The 15,980-nt window shown below is 45.4% G+C and overlaps 1 protein-coding gene across 2 annotated transcripts in view; it reads right to left on the bottom strand.

The window, feature by feature from the left end:
- Positions 1-8,919: 8,919 nt before the first annotated feature.
- Positions 8,920-15,980, bottom strand: part of LOC133352296 (tyrosine-protein phosphatase non-receptor type 11-like) — a 104,868-nt gene continuing 97,807 nt past the window's right edge. For both annotated transcript variants that reach the window (XM_061567857.1, XM_061567858.1), the window contains exon 16: positions 8,920-15,395. The gene's annotated coding sequence lies outside the window, so the exon portion shown is untranslated. The remainder of the gene's footprint in view (positions 15,396-15,980) is intronic.

Raw genomic sequence — 15,980 nt, 5'->3', positions numbered from 1 at the left:
TTTACGGGTCTCAAAAGCAGTCAAGACTTGTCGAACAAATGCTGCTGGGTTACAAGATGTCATTGTCAAAAGCACCCAAAATAAAATGTGGGAACCCTGATCAACTTCAATCACCCAAGAGTCAAACCCGATCTGGATCGCCGTACTGGGTCACTTTGGTATGGCAGGGAACTCGGGATACTGCGGAGACATTCCATTAAAATAAAAAAAGGTCCTTATTTGCACAATGGGGTACCGTGCGTGTGTGCCTTTGCGGCCACAAACACGAGCGTGTTTTCACATGCCTAAGGGCATCAAGGAAGAAAACCCACAAGCCCCGTGGACGCTGGTGTGTGTACACATGCACAGCAGAGTGATTCTTGGCCAGCAGAATGGTTTTAAAAGGGGGTCACCAAAGGACACAGACGGATGAGGTCCTCTGTTACAGCCGAAATGGCAACCTATTATTAGTATTAAGGATACTCATTTAAAAATTTGAACGCGTCGCTGAACACTTATTTCGCTCGCTCTCGAAAAGAGAGAACGATTCGGAGGCACGGGGAGGAACTATGGACGAGTGGGGAATTAAACAGCCAGGCAGTGACCCGGAACCAAATTCCCCCCCTCCAGCTCTGCGGTTCTCTGTATATTAGGGTGTTATCAGCCAATTAACAAGCGTTTATACACGTCTTAAGAGTTGCAGGGACCATGCTGTACAACCGAATCCGAACTTGTATGCAGCTGCCAGGGATGGTAGCATGGCCACACTGCTCCGATGAGCCCTAATAATGGCAAAAACAACGCAAACCGTATAAAACCCGACACGAAAATTGTAACCATCAGCGGGGGCTTGATTCACGTGCGTGGAAACCGCCCTCCACTGTATCATAACAGCGGAAGGCTGAAATGAAAATTTGGGCGGAAATGTAGCCGATTTTCACTCCAAATATTGGTGGACAGTGGTTTCTCCACCAACGCGTGAATAGACCCTTGAATGTTTGCCGAATAGAAAATAAAATGAAAAACTCGGAGGTCAAAGCTAACACGTCTGTGCACGTGCGTTAACATGCCAACAACGCCATGTGTGGGTATTGCATGTTCCTCCCATGATGATCTTGTGGCTCATGATGCTGGTAAATCCTCGTAAGTGTTACTTGACAATTCTGTATTTGCCTTGCACAGATTCCCTCCGCTCGCCCGCCCACCCCCTCAACAGATGAGGATCATCAACCGCGGAAGGAAATGCGTTTGCGTGAAATACCATTTGGGTAGATCGGAGACAAGCAGCGTCATTCACCTGTCCCGTGACAGAAGCAGGGACGAACACACCTCACAAAGCTCGCTCGATTTCGATGTGGCTTTTGACCGACGGTCCTTTCACGTGTTCATAGAGATCCATTACAAACGCAGTGACGGGATTGTATTATTGTTGTTGCTGCGTTATCTCCAGCTCTGCGAGCCGGGGGTCACCGAACACAACGCTAAGGCGGTAACGTCATCGCACTAGAATGTTGCGGAAGTCGCGTGCGTGTGCGGCTTGATACGTGCGTTTATATAGTGGTCAGGGTTGGTGGATCACGGAAAGATTTATGTTCGAACTCCCTCGACCGATGTGGTGGCCAGGGGATGACAGTTAAGTAAATAAATTGGACAGCCGGTGAATTAATTTAATGATTGCCTGTAAAAAAGAATGGCTCTCAAATTTGACGTGAATTGCAGTTTTACTTTGAATGTCTTGGGAAAAACGATAATTGTTGATCGTTTGTCAGCGGCAACACATTTAGAATGAGCAACTATGACAGAGCAACGCAGTTCTGCCCAGCCAATGAAGATAACGTGTCCATCAACAATGCATGAACAAAATAGATTCGTTTACAGAGTAAACAACCTCTGGTAGTCATGTGACCTCTTGTTTTTCATCTGATTAGAAGGCGCCATCCCAGTGGCCCACGAGGGACAGCAGCGGTCAGATTAGTCCATGTTTGGTAAAAATAAGAAAAATAGTTTTTTTACATCGTTCATGTAAAAAAAAACTGCTAGTGTGACAACTGTCGTTGATGATCGCCCTGAAATACCCACAGAGAATTCTGGCCTGAACAGATCTCTACGAAGGCGAGTGCAGAACATTCGGAACATTTCACAGTATTATGCTGTACACAACTTTCTCGGGTCTCCACAACACCGGTGGTATCTTTCACAAACTGGAACAGCAGCGCGGGGTGACTAAAGGCGCGTGCATACACACACACACAGCGCTGCACCGTGAACGTGCGCGAATAATGACGACACGAGAAACCATCGCATCACCATCACCAGAAGCCCAATGCCATCGGACAATACATCATGGATCCTGCCCGGAGAACAGCGGTGAAATCCGCTCCGTGTTTTGTTTTCTTTTTATCATCACAGGCGTATAAAAAAGTATATATAATGTAAACCAAATAAAAATATATAGAATCACGCCCTAATTAACTATATGCAGTGGGTGCAGAGCAGTGGTGGCTTTCGTGCTGCTCTATAGGGTCGTGATTCGCAGCCGCGGATAAAGTCAGTGGCCGAGTCAGATCCGGACCGGTTTTTGGGCATCGAACCCCTTCCGTCCAACCCCGCACTGACCAGCGAGGTGAAGTACGGTCAGGTAACACCCCCCCCCCCCCCCCACCACGACCGACACAATGCGGGGAAAGCCTTCATTCAGCAGTGGATTGACAAGACGGGGCTGCAGTGTACATTCATGCGGGAGATTCACGATTTAAAACACGGCGAAGAGGGATCCTTTTGCGGGCTGGCAAATTTAGCGATCAATTGAACCCCATGAAAATCAAACAGCGACTGTGGAGGACTGGGGGAGGAGGACGCTACGTTGATGGTGGCGTCGTCGAGGTGTAGGTGCAAGTAAGGGTGCACGTGGAATCCGGGGGCTGGGGCGGGGTGGGGTGATGGCGCAGAGAGGGTGTGGGAAAGCAAGCAGGGAATGGGGGTCCCAGAGTGAGTGGAAGATAATGTGGGGGATTGCACAGGAGTGACAGGACATCTGTGAAAAAGAGCTTTATATCTTCCCTGAGCAGTCTGAGGCAAAGGTCTAAGCCGGTGTCTTCATTGGACCACAGATAAAGAAGATCCTGGAGTGCAATAATTCCCCAAGAAGCTCACGAGTAAGGAGAAAGCGGCTTGGAACAGCTTTGTCGCAGTGGTTCGTGGCTTCCTCGGCAATCACAAGGTCGAAAACTTTGTGGAACTGGTTGAGACTGGTGAAGAACCACGGCACAATAGGCTGTAGGATGTCCCTAAAAGTCCATATCCTTGATGCTCATCTTGATAAATTCAAGAAGAACATGGGAGCTCACTCGGAGGAGCAAGGCGAGCGCTTCCACCAGGATATACTGGACTTTGAACGCCGCTACCAAGGACAGTATAACGAGAACATGATGGGAGACTACATTTGGGGGCTGATTCGTGAAAGTGATTTACAGTACAAGCGTAAATCTCGAAAAACTACTCACTTCTAAATCTTTTGTAGTCATTTTTGTATTACTTTAGTATAAATACATAGACATTTTGATTCATGTTTTTTTTTTTACTTTATGTGAACGAAAATACACAAATTTGCCTGTTTTCTCATTAAAAATAGGTACATTTCAAAATATCACTGTCCTGGTCACAAAAGCAAAGTTTGTGGGGAATAATAGCCATTTTATATATTTTTTAGGCATAAGCAATTAGGAAATAATACTTACTACCGAGGAACAAAAATTGTGTTATTAGTCTTAGATTAACACTTTATAGTGAAATATCAATGGGTTATTCCATTCAATGACAACAAATAAGTCATAATTCTAGGATACGGTTGTGAGCTTTCCTTCCGTTAGATTTTAAATTGGACAGAATTCACCAAACAAAGTAGCTGCTGTCACATGGTGTATTTACACTCGGGAGACTTTTACTCATTACAACAACCCAGCTTGGTCACAACAAAAACAAGAAACACTGAGATAATATAACGCAATTCACACTCGGTTGTCAACATGTGTTCTCACCAAAGTATGTTCCAGTGGGAATTAATGGTGCCGGAACTGGAGACCACTGATTAACTGGAACACACACACACGTGGTCAAGCCCTTTGTCAATCCACTGCTGTACGACACGCCGCTCGATGCGGTCACCATCCTGCACCGTGATGCGGCGATTCCGATTCCGGTATTTAAATGTCATAACTACTTGTGACAGAAATGTGGGTAATGGATTTGACCAAGTTTATTTGGTTGTGCACTCATTTCTTTTGCACCGATTTTTGTTTTTCGTTTGTTGCACTTTTCCCAGCACTTCCGATTAGTGCGGTTGGATACGTACGGTGCGAAATAATTTCAACATACATGTGTCATTAACTAAAGGACAGCTCCATTAAGTGCCGTTTCTTTTAGGGACGTACGTGCCACCCCCCTGACGGTTGTCGCCTGGGAAACAGATCATGGGTTCGATCCTGACCCTGATGCCTGTCTACTTGGGAGTCTGCATGTTCTCCCCGTGGTCGCGTGGATTTTTCTCCGGGTCCTCCGCTTCTTCCCTCCACATTTTGAATCAACATCACGCGTTTTAGAGTATTTGGCTGCTATAAATTTCCACATGACAAGCCACTTCGTTGAGCTACCATTTGTGATAGCCAGGTCACTTCTGAAAAAGAGCTACATAGCTCAGTGGGGCCTTACCTGGTAAAATTAAAATTATAGTTTTAATTTAAAGCTTTCGTGACTGCAGGGATTCATATTCTTGGTTCGTTCGGTAAAGTTATTATTATTTCCCTTCTACGTGACTTTACCAAAAGAACCAAGAATATTATAGTTTTAGTTTGAACGTGCCAATTTAATTACACTTCGCCCCCCAAAATATTATGCTGTCACTGCGGGCAATGTCACGGGAACGGTGCGGCCACTGGGCACGCCCAAAGGACTTGCCTTTTTGTTCCGCACAAGATTGCATTACATACATTTACGTGCGTTTTCTCATTTGGTTTAGCTTCAATCGGTAAAAAAAAAATCTCCCAAATGTATTCCAACGTCACAAGACAAAGACTCTGGATCTCTCCCAGAGCGGTGCAATCACCGTTTTTTTTGTTTGCAGAACGGCCCACCACGGAAGAGGATGCTACAGAACTAATTCCGAGATTCCTTCCGGTGACCTCGTGCGAACAAAGTAGTGGGGAGGGGCCAGCCTAGAAATAATCATCACCGTGGCAGTTAAAACCAAATTGGTTTCTCATCGGTGGTGTGTTCAATTGGGCAATTGTTAACGATCTGTCAACCGCGTCTCTCATGCAAACACTGCTGCCGCCAGTCTGTTGGCTACAGCAGTGACAATCTGTCGTTCAACGTAGGTTTCCGTTGAACAAAAAATAACACTACCGCGCACGTGTACAAACACGAAGTACGAAAGAAAATCAACAACGGCGAACAGCAGTAACATCCAACTCGCGTGTCTGATAATCAAACATGTTGGGGGAAAGACAAAATCAATGGCAGTTTCTCTTTCTCTCTCCCCAGTTTCGTTGTCACGCCACAAATCAAGAGCTTGCGATTACCGTAGTAACATTTCTCTGTATGTTTTAGATTACAATATATAACCTGTAATAAGTAATATAATTAATCTAGCGCTTACGATATACTGCTACGACATCTACAAAGTACATTTTTTTTAAATTCAAAGTTAATTCATAAAGTCAAGTTTATATCATGGTGGGCTTTGAGGTGGATTATGGGGGACCGAGGGACACTGGGGGGTGTGGGGATTGCAAGGGGGGTAGGGGGGTGGTGAGAATGCGGAAAAGGGTAGACAGACAGGATCAATAGTTACAGCCCAGGCATATAGAACGATCGTCATGCTAAACTCTCTTAAGATTTTCTTTTTAAACATCGTCCAACAATGATTTTTTTTTTACATTAAATCGTCAAGTCTCTTCTATTTCCACGGCCGTGTAAGCTGTAAAATATCTTTCTTTTCAAGTTTAGGATTTTTTGAAAGTTTTTTGTTTGTTTATACCCAGTCCTGTATAGCGTTATTTTTCAGTCGATTCGTTATTTCAGCAAAAAAAAAAGTGGTGTTAATGCAAATATCGAAGGCGGGGATCGATTCCGGCGTCGGTGAAAGGTGTTCGCTAGTGGTGTTCACGATACATCGAATGTATTGGTTCATTAGGATTCCTAAGCTCACGATAACAAATGTCCAATCACGTGTGTAAGAATTTATTTTTTGTTGTTGTTGCCGATTCGTGTTAAGAATGCTCCAGGTAACGGGTTCACGCCATTAGAGGCGCTGCCATCCACCGCGATGTAAAACAAAAAATGCATTCGTGAATCGAATCAGGACGAGCAGGTTTGGAAGCACGGGGTCGTAAAAATGACTTACACGACCTCGGCATTGTTCTATCAGAACCGATTTGTCATTTTCAAATAGTTTAGTAAAATATTAACAGAACAGTAGCAGGCTGAGAATGATTAACTTTCACCAAAAACCTTCATGAGCATTACCATCATGATTTTAAAAATACCGCCACAACCATGAAGGTTAGGTTTTTTGTTTGTTCCAGAACAGAGAGCAAAATAAGTGGAGAATTCATCATTGATTTGTTTTGTGTTGGGTCAGATCACACGAATAAACTACCAATGTGTGTCATGCACCCTCATCCACCCAACGCGGGCTGTAACAACGCTACGCTGCGGTGTGCAAGCAACAATAGCTGGGTGGGTAATCGATCGGTTTTCATCAGTAGACGAACCCAACACACGACCATATGCTCTCAAGCCTGGGCTTCTCCAACTGCTTACCAGTGGAAGGGGGGGGGGGGGTCCCTGAAACATATTAATAGTGCAGTTGTTTATTGACAGGACGAATAAATAAAAGAGCACTTCATTCACCAACGCTGGAACGGAGCCCCCCATAATCGATTCCAGCTTTTGCGCACCGCACAGTCATACGTATTAAACCGCAATCTTGAATACATCGTTTTAAAAAAAATGTTTACACGCGCAATATAAATGTTTTGTTTTGTAATTTAGCATGAGATCGCACTACTTCAAGTGACCCTCCAATCGGCGTGCAAAGAGTGGTCTGTAAACGATTGTTTTTGTTGTTGTCAAAATTCATTTCAAGTCAAAGATGGCATTTAAAAACACAGATGGGAAAACTTTTCTTTTTACACCCACACAGACCTAGACACGTCCCGGTACGGTGGAGCCACCTCCCCCGATTTAGGCATCTCTCTCAGCGCGAGCGAAAGCCCCACAACCCGCCCCCCACGCGCTCATTAAAGTGACAAAGCATTAAAAAAAATACCCAACATTCATTAGCGCCAGTCACCCCCGAGGCTCCGAATCACTTTTCGACGATGTAAATGCAATTGTGTTTGTGGTCACGTGGAATTGTGTGTGTGTGTGTATTATACACACACACACAAATAACCTTGTCATTGTGCGCGTGTCTCTATATCAACAACAACTATCACAGCCACTGCGATGACATATCCTACAATTAAGTGGCAGATTACTTCTACTATTTCTTATCTATTAGCGCCATCACAAACAAGTTTGAGACCTACGCCACAGATCAACGAACGCACATTTATAATCCAGCCGATGGAGAGAGCAATGTGGCTCCTACACATCTGTTGCAGAACTGCACCGTCTTACGGTGACCGTGTTACCCAACCGCACACGGCGCAAGGTTTGTGACGGCGGAGACACGGGAGACAGGAATGAGGCAAGGGTGGAAGAAGGGGGCCGAGCCGGGTTTAAAAATGCATCGCTCGTCACAACGGCTGGGATGTTGGAACTCGTCGCCCGTGATTGGTGGGGGACGAGCAAGCTGCAAGTTCCGTCGATCGATCGGAAACAAAATTCACGTGAATCGGGAAACGATTCGAGCGACAAACGGGATTAATTGTGAGAGCCCTAACACTAGCCTTTATGCACGCACACACAGTTGTCTGCTGTATTGCAGGCACGCACAGCGTTCGATAAACAAAACCGCACAACGGGAAGGTGACGCTTGCTTTGCTGATGAAGATCAAATTGAAGGCATGGAAAATAAAAACAAGATTCGACAATTCAAAGAGTTGGTCAAAATGTTTTGAGAACACGAATTTGAATGTTCGAATATACTTGAATCCAATTTAATGAAAATAATTATATCTGGCCCTCTCGTCGTACCACTGCTGGATGATGGCCTCCCCAAGCCGTGGTCGGTCGTGGGGGTTGTGCGACCATACTTCACCGCGCTGCTCAGTGCGAGTTGGTGAAGGAAGGGGGGCAGGTAGGTGGTACCTAGGATCGGTTTCAGATATCGCTCTTCACCGATGTTAGCCACGGCTGGGGAAATCCGAACTCGGGGTGCCGGATCCATCGCGCAGTGCCACGATCCACTTCGTCACCGCTCCACCCAAACTCCAACGAATTCACTTGTTTTGGCGCCACGGTGGCGAGATGTTAACTACCTTGCCTGGTATACAGGAGGTCGTGGGTTCGATTCTAACCCAGACACCTTGCTGTATGTTTGGAGTTTGCGGTTGCGTTGATTTTTCTCCGGGTCCTAAGATTTTTCCTTCCACATTTAGAATCAACTTCACGTGTTCAGAGTATTTGGCTCCTGCTATAAATGCCCACACGATAAGCCACTTCGATCAGCTATCATTTGTGGTCAAGGTCGCTTCTCAAAAAGAGGTAGCTAGCTCAATGGGCATTACCTGCTAAAATAAAAATACTCTTAGGTTTTTTTTTCCGGTAAAGTCACGTAGGTAAAAATTAAAATTAATAAAAAATAATAATAGAAATAAGTAAAATATATTTTTTTTATTAATAAAAGTAATAATAGGAATTATTATTAATAAAATAATTATTTTATTTTTACTTACAAATTTTTTTTTACCTATGTGACTTTACCGGAAAAAAAAACCTAAGAGTATGAATCCTTGCAGTCACGAAAGCTTCAAATCTAAAAATAGCTTCAAAAATAGCTTCAATAGTTTAGTTAAATGATCGATTCATTCGAGTTGGGGGTCAAGCCCGGCGTGGCCGGGTGACTCGAGAAGGCTGGGGGGGGGGGGGTTATACCAATCATCGCTGAAACAGCAGCAGTGCTGAGCCAACACTGAAGTAACCCAGCCCCATGTTCCATTTCCTAGCAGCTGCTCGTGGGCTTGGCCACGTCCTCACCAGGAGTCGTCGAGTTGGGTGGGTGGCATCAGCACGGTCGCCATGACGACACAACTCCTCCCCCGCCTCCTATCCAATCGCATGATAAATAAATAAGCCAAGTTTTCCACCTTCATTTGGTCTAAGCAGTCTCCGACGGCATTAATTGGTTGACGAGAGCCTGGGTGGAAAAATTGCCCCCCCTTGAAATATGGCACGAATATCAAATACGGTCTGGTCTGGTGCCCCCCCGGGCGGCCACGGAGGTCCCTCCCGGGGACACCGAGCCGTCTGTGGTGGAGTCATCACCGTAGTCGTCCCATGGGGTCGCCCCCGGGTGCAGATGTTCTCCGCCGTCAGTGATGGGGGGGAGGGTTCAAGAGCGGGGACCACCTTGTGGCTATGCAATCCGAATCACAATGTAAAATTTGAACTGGCATCTGCTGTTAATTCTCTTCTCGCGCTATGATGGCTTGAAAACTCACTCGAGATTAAAGACTCCGAATTCCCTTTAGAACTGCTTTTTGAGTTGAAGCTTGTTGTCCCCCTTCCCCAGCACCTAAGATTAGCACGGTTGGCTACGTACGGTGCGAAAGAAGTTCAACATACATGGCGGCAATACGTCGAGGAGCCGAATACCAATATCGAGGTCTGCTGCTAGCGACAACGAGAGGGCTTCAGCAGAGAGAGTTGGTGTCGTTTTGCTGTTCCTCCTTTTCCATCGAAGGAGCACAGGGACTGCAGTGTTTAGCAGTATGGGTCCACAGTTTGTGTTGCATGGCCACAATCGCACTACTGTGGCTTCTGTCTTATTAGGCTGAAAATATAATTGCTCTTCAAAACGCTTTGTTCTTAAAACATTCCAACTGCCTCTTTTGCACGTCCACAATGTTGCTGTTACTGACACCGTCGTCACAATGAAGTTTAAATCGCGAGCAGAGTTTAGGAGGGGATTACGGCGATGTTACACCAACACACAGGGGGTTGTATTCGATATTTCTCACTCGCAAGACGCATCTGTTATAATCTTTTTAAAAGAAGATTTTGATTTCCTTGGGCGTAAAGTGGAAACAAACATCACCCACGAACTACTCGCAAGTGAAATGCGGTCAACGCACATGATCTGTGCACATTCATCACCAAGGTGACCTGACATTCGCCAAAGCGGAGTTTCTCAAAATCACCATCAACGTGCCCACAACCACCGCTACCAACCCCAACTCCTGCAGTAACAGCTTTCGGCCATCACCAACCATCAGGAGCGTTCAGCGTGCAATGGCTTACTTTGCATATGAATTAAAATAAATTTGGTAATTGCGAAGAGGCAGAGGCGTGGTGGGGTGTGCGTATTGTTGAGAGGACTGGAGTTGAGAAACGCTGCGCTGAGACAACCTAAAAGTGAGCCGCACGGAGCGGCACGGAGGATGGGATGTGCCAGCTCACCGAGCGTGAAACGTTCCACCCGTCATCCCGCGACCAACATCGCCGGCCGCGCGCACGCGTTACGCTCTGCAGCCGCAGAGTGCGTTCATTAGCGGCACGGTTGCCATTCGGATATCCGACAAAGAAGTGAAACCCCATCAGAGAACCGCCCCCAGAAGCGGATGTCACAGAGCTACCCACGCGTTCTGGCTACCGAGAGTAATGTTCGTTACGTGCCGGTCAAACTGGCGTTTTTAATTCTCCGAGGCGAGCTGTGGCACAATTAAGCGCAGAATCACATTTAACGCGATGTGCAAGTTGCGTGTCATCATTGGTGAACGGGCTGAGACCACCAACTCGCCGCACTTGAGAACCCAGTTTTAGTCGCAGGCAACCTCGCCTGGATTCAAATTCATAAGTTCAGGGGTGCCAGCTCAGTGGCCTTGACCTCTGAGCCACCAGGGGCCACCTTGCATTGGTGGACTTTTAAGCAACGGGGGCCACGATTATGACGACGACGTGTTTGAAATGCCAAACTACTGGAAAAATAACACGTGTAGTACTTTATGATGCGGTTACAGCCCTACAAGGTTTGAAAGTTTTGTTCTCAATCTCATCTTGAGGGTTCATTCCCTTCACAAGAATGGGCCCTCTCCGGCTAGGGCACTCTACGCTCTGCCCACTGGCAGACAATAATTTTCTTTAAAAAATTATTCGGCCATCGCATTTCTCTCAAGCAAAACCTGAGCGCCAGTGATCATTTCTCGCAGAGACTCGGTGGTGGAGGCTTTCCTGGCAGACTTCTGGGCGATCCATCAGCAGATTACCCCCGTTAAAACAATAATTACGGAGAAAACAACCGCATTTTTTCAAAGCATGTACACATTCCTCGCACCAATCTGTCAATGCTCTCCCGCTATTAAGATACGGAGTTGTTGCTTTCACGATATGCGGTCAAGCTGTTGAGAAGCAGGCGAGACGGTCAATTACAAACCAGTAGGGTATATACAAATGAATCGCCCTGTATTTAAAACTGAACGCGACTACTGTGACAGACGAGACGGGTTTAGGCGACATTAATTATCACCAACAGTGGCACCACCATCGGGGTGGGTGGGCGGAGAAAAGTGGGGGTGGGTTATGGTTGAGGCTACAGCGGTCGTTACGTGTAAAGCGTACAATATTCACCATGGGATTTTGGTAAAATGTTTCGCCGAGCCGGCTTCGGGCTGTTAAGAGGACACGCGAGCGTGGATGCTAGCGTGCTCACTCTCGCTACCTGCATTGCACACATTGGCAAGGTCAGACATTCTGCGTGTTGTCAGTGAAAACTTACATTTATGTTCAACATTTTTTTATAAACTGGCCTCTTGTCTTTTTACCTCCATTTTATTTTTGCAAAACAGCCACTGCCCTATCTTCACCACACCCTAGAAAAATGCGAACGGGTAAATTACCAAAATAAAATCAGTTTACAATCAGGGGTTCAAAAAACTTCTCAAATGCCCTTTTCTGTCCAATGCAAAACGCATTTCCAGAACTTCCCTTCAATCAGGATGTGGGGGAGGGGGGGTGGGGGTACCTCCTGAATTCATTACCAAGAGCCAACAAAAGGTTTTGGCAACTCGTGGGCCAGGCACACACCAAAAGTGTATTCGCCATCCAGACATTTCTGAGTCTGAAACGGCCTAAAGAACGTACGTTTCTCCATAAGAGCGCCTGCTGGAATTCCCTTGCGAGGTTCGTTAAAGTAACCAGGAGCCAGCCAGTTTGGTCGTGGCATTCTCTCCGGGTGTACGATTTTGGCAATGCCGCAACAACCAAAAAAAACAACCTGCCCTCGCGTGTTGGCATTGTGGATACACGAGAGCGGCGGCGGCTACGATTTTGGCACAATAATTTAGAGTCGAATTAAACGGCGGAGGTGCGGGAGAAAACAAAGCTGATCAACGCTGCAGGTAATCAAATAGAGTAGTTATTTATCACCATGGCACCAGCACCACCCACCAAGCCGCCACTGCAAACACTGTTGGCCAACCTGCGATGAATGCCGTACGTCCTCCGTACAGAAAATATTTTCAGCGTGTAACGTACGGCAGTCTCGAAAGGAAATAAAGTAAGCACCTGATTGCAATGTGTTTTCCTATGGCCATTTATAATCGTTCTGGGACTTCATTCAAACTCACGATTTCTGTGACCTCCGTGCCAATCGTAGCCATCCCCACCGGTGATGGCAGAGCTGCCGAGATCGTTAATTAAAAGCGGTATATGCTACGAAATCCAAGCCACCTAACGACCAATGGGCCACGTGTTTCCAAACAGCTCCTAGTTAGTGCCGATTGGCTGTGAAACACCCGAGGCTCCCGCATTAGCGGTGTGTACCTGCCCGCCGTGGGTTTTCGTCCACATCTCCGATGGGTGTTTGGGTTTTTAGCGCCGAGTGTTGTCTGGCGCGACGTTCGAAGTTTTGCTCCACGTGCAAGGGAGCTTCTTCTGCTATAAAGGGCCATTGCCCTACAAGTTATTACATTTATCTTTTTCCGTTGAGGGCAGCGTTACTGACGAACGAACGTGTTCTGTTTTTTTTTCTTCTATGCTTGTGTGCTCACTTGGCAATGCAGTATGACGAAAAAAAAATTTGCTGCTTAATTCAAGAACCGTATCTCACGGCACGCGGAACGAAACGTCGGACGTCGTGCCCAACGACACGAGGTACAAACCGAAGATACAATCGGAGAGCTGTACGGGGTGGGGGCGGGGAAGACGCTTAACGTCCAAAGGGATGAAATGTTAGGCATGGTGGCAGAAAAAAACTACTTTCAATTCTAACTTGAAATGTATCGCATAGCTTGTTATCTCAACACTGGAACATTGAGTATTTCAGTTCAAATACTAATAACACCTCTGGACATGTATGCTGCTTTCAGTCTTTTTTTAGTGCTTAACAATTGTAATAACAATAAGAGCAATATCATAATAGTAGTATAACAGTCTGAATAAAATAAACACAAGGGATATCCGACAATAGAAAATATATATTACCAAAAGCCGTCCTATTAAACTGTACTGTACTTAGCGTCGCATCGAGGAAGGTTTCAGCTTTAAGTTTACAAAACATTGGTACGTAGATATTGTTTTCAATTTTCCAGGAGAAGGTCCTCCAGCAGTCCTGGAAATCAGCCCACCACACCGGACGGAAGTGGTGGCCACATCTCAGCGTAAACCACAGGGCAGTGTGCTCGCATCGTTACATTTTAATGGCCAAGGTATCAAAACTCCACTCAATGGGAGGGCGGTCACTCCTCTGCGACTGACCTCTCCGTCAGCAACTATCTCCGCTTGAGCGTCCGCATTTCAGATTCCCTTCCCCTGTTGCTTACGTCCAAGCTTAACATTTTATCCTTCTGCACTGACCATTGACCAATGGATCTAGTCCCTCCAACGGGTGTCTACTAAGTCTCACACTTGCCACGTCACCACCTGCTGTTCCTCACTGCTCCGCATGTGACCCATCAACCTGCTGCCTGCCCAGCAGGACGACGGGTCCAGAACGGACACTCCCTTCGTCGCGTATCCCCCACCCCCCAACGCGCCCAAGTCCAATAAACACAAAACATTTGTAACCAATGAGAATAGTTATAAAAATAATTTTAAAAAGCTGGAACCTTTCTCGACGGCTACGGAAAGTCGAGTTTCTAACACTGTCTGAAGACGGACGATGACGCATTTGCTCCGAACTAGGCAGGTGCTTTTTACACACGCAAGCACTTGTTTGAAGCAAAAAAAACGAACAAACTAAAACTAAAATAAACTTTTAAAAAAACCGACGATATTTTTACGACTTAAATGCGAGATTCGAAATTAGGCCAAGGCCCCTAGGACAACAAAAAATTTGAATAAAACAATGCGAACTCCTTGAAAGCGTTCATGTCCACACACATGTTTTTAAGTAGCGCATTCATAAAATGATATACCTTTAGTCAACTTGAAGATGTGCAATGTTTTTTTTTGCTGCCTCGTGCTGGAATATGAAGCAGACCATTACATACCAATATAAAATAATATAATAATCAAGCATCGTGTCAATTATACAACCCAAATTACCCAAACACCACACATTGTGCAAACACATTTAAGCGGATAAATGTATATTTTCATGTTCTTTTTTTGTTTTCTATATATATGTAAAAACACTTTTATGTTTTCCTGTCCTCCCATAAATCTGTTTGCAAATAGCGTTGTCAACGATCCGCGTGGGCGAGTGGGTGGATGGAAGTTTTTTTTCGCATTAAAATACCCATTATTTTTGTGTATATATATAGCGACTGCTAAAATAGTAACGCGCTATTAATAAAGTAACGTTTCCGTGTACTGCCGCAGTGTCGACTCATCCGTGTGACACATGGAGGAACGTCTCGCGTGTAAATTAACGACAGAAACAACACGGGAGCCGGAGGGAGGGGTTGGTTTTGTTCACGGTGGAATCTGTTGACAACGGCGGACAAGGGAGGGGGAGGCACTTCAGAAAAAAAATATCCCAACTTTTTTTTCGTGATATTTTTTCGCGACGGCTTCCATATTTTTATTTTCCCCGTGCTTTTTTTTCTTCTGTGATTCAGTCGAAAATAGCAAAACCACGCCCGCCCCCCCCGCACAAAAAAAGCAGAAGTTTCCTACCATCAGTCTGTGCTGTGCCATGCGATGAGAGTCAATCTCGCTTCTGCGGGCACACGCGCTTATCGGCTCATGTCAGAATAAAAACTGTTCCTTTACAAAGAAAAAATGTTTTCTCTCCTCCTTGAACCGGCACCCATCTTTAGAAACACACGCGCACGCAAAAAACACAAATGATGCGTGTTTAGTTAACGACGTACCACAATCTTAAAATTAGCTGGAACAGGAAAAAGCCACCAATTTCTTTATATGCCAGCATTATTTATATATGTTTCTATATTTTGATCAGATGTGTAAAAGTCCGCACAACAAATAATCTTGATGTGTTTTTACTACAACTCTGAGAATGACAGATTTCCATCGTTTTTATCTTTTGAGTTTTGGAAAACTTCATATATGACCCTTAAAAATGGTAAGCCTGCCCTGGTTTGTCTTTAGGTTCAATGCGAGGGCAATCATTGATAGTAATGACCGCAGACAACTTTGTATTACCATGACAAAGGATCACAGAGTTCTATTTAGCCAATGAAAATGTCGTTTTTGTTTTAAACAGTATATTTCATAAAGGTATAAGTGGTCTGTAGAATACACAACGTTTGGCAGTTACGTGACCTCTGTCTGCGACCCGATTGGAAGTTTTCATTCCTGTTGCCAAATCATATTTGACAATATTTGGGTAATAGGATCCTCCAATAGCACCCTTCACATCACCCTTTTGTCGTTCC

The sequence above is a fragment of the Lethenteron reissneri genome, chromosome 40, assembly GCF_015708825.2.
Source record: "Lethenteron reissneri isolate LAM-NWPU_2019-01 chromosome 40, ASM1570882v1, whole genome shotgun sequence".
Lineage (NCBI taxonomy): Eukaryota > Metazoa > Chordata > Hyperoartia > Petromyzontiformes > Petromyzontidae > Lethenteron > Lethenteron reissneri.
The sequence above is the reverse complement of the archived record's forward strand: the minus strand, read 5'-3'. Positions and strand labels throughout refer to the sequence as shown.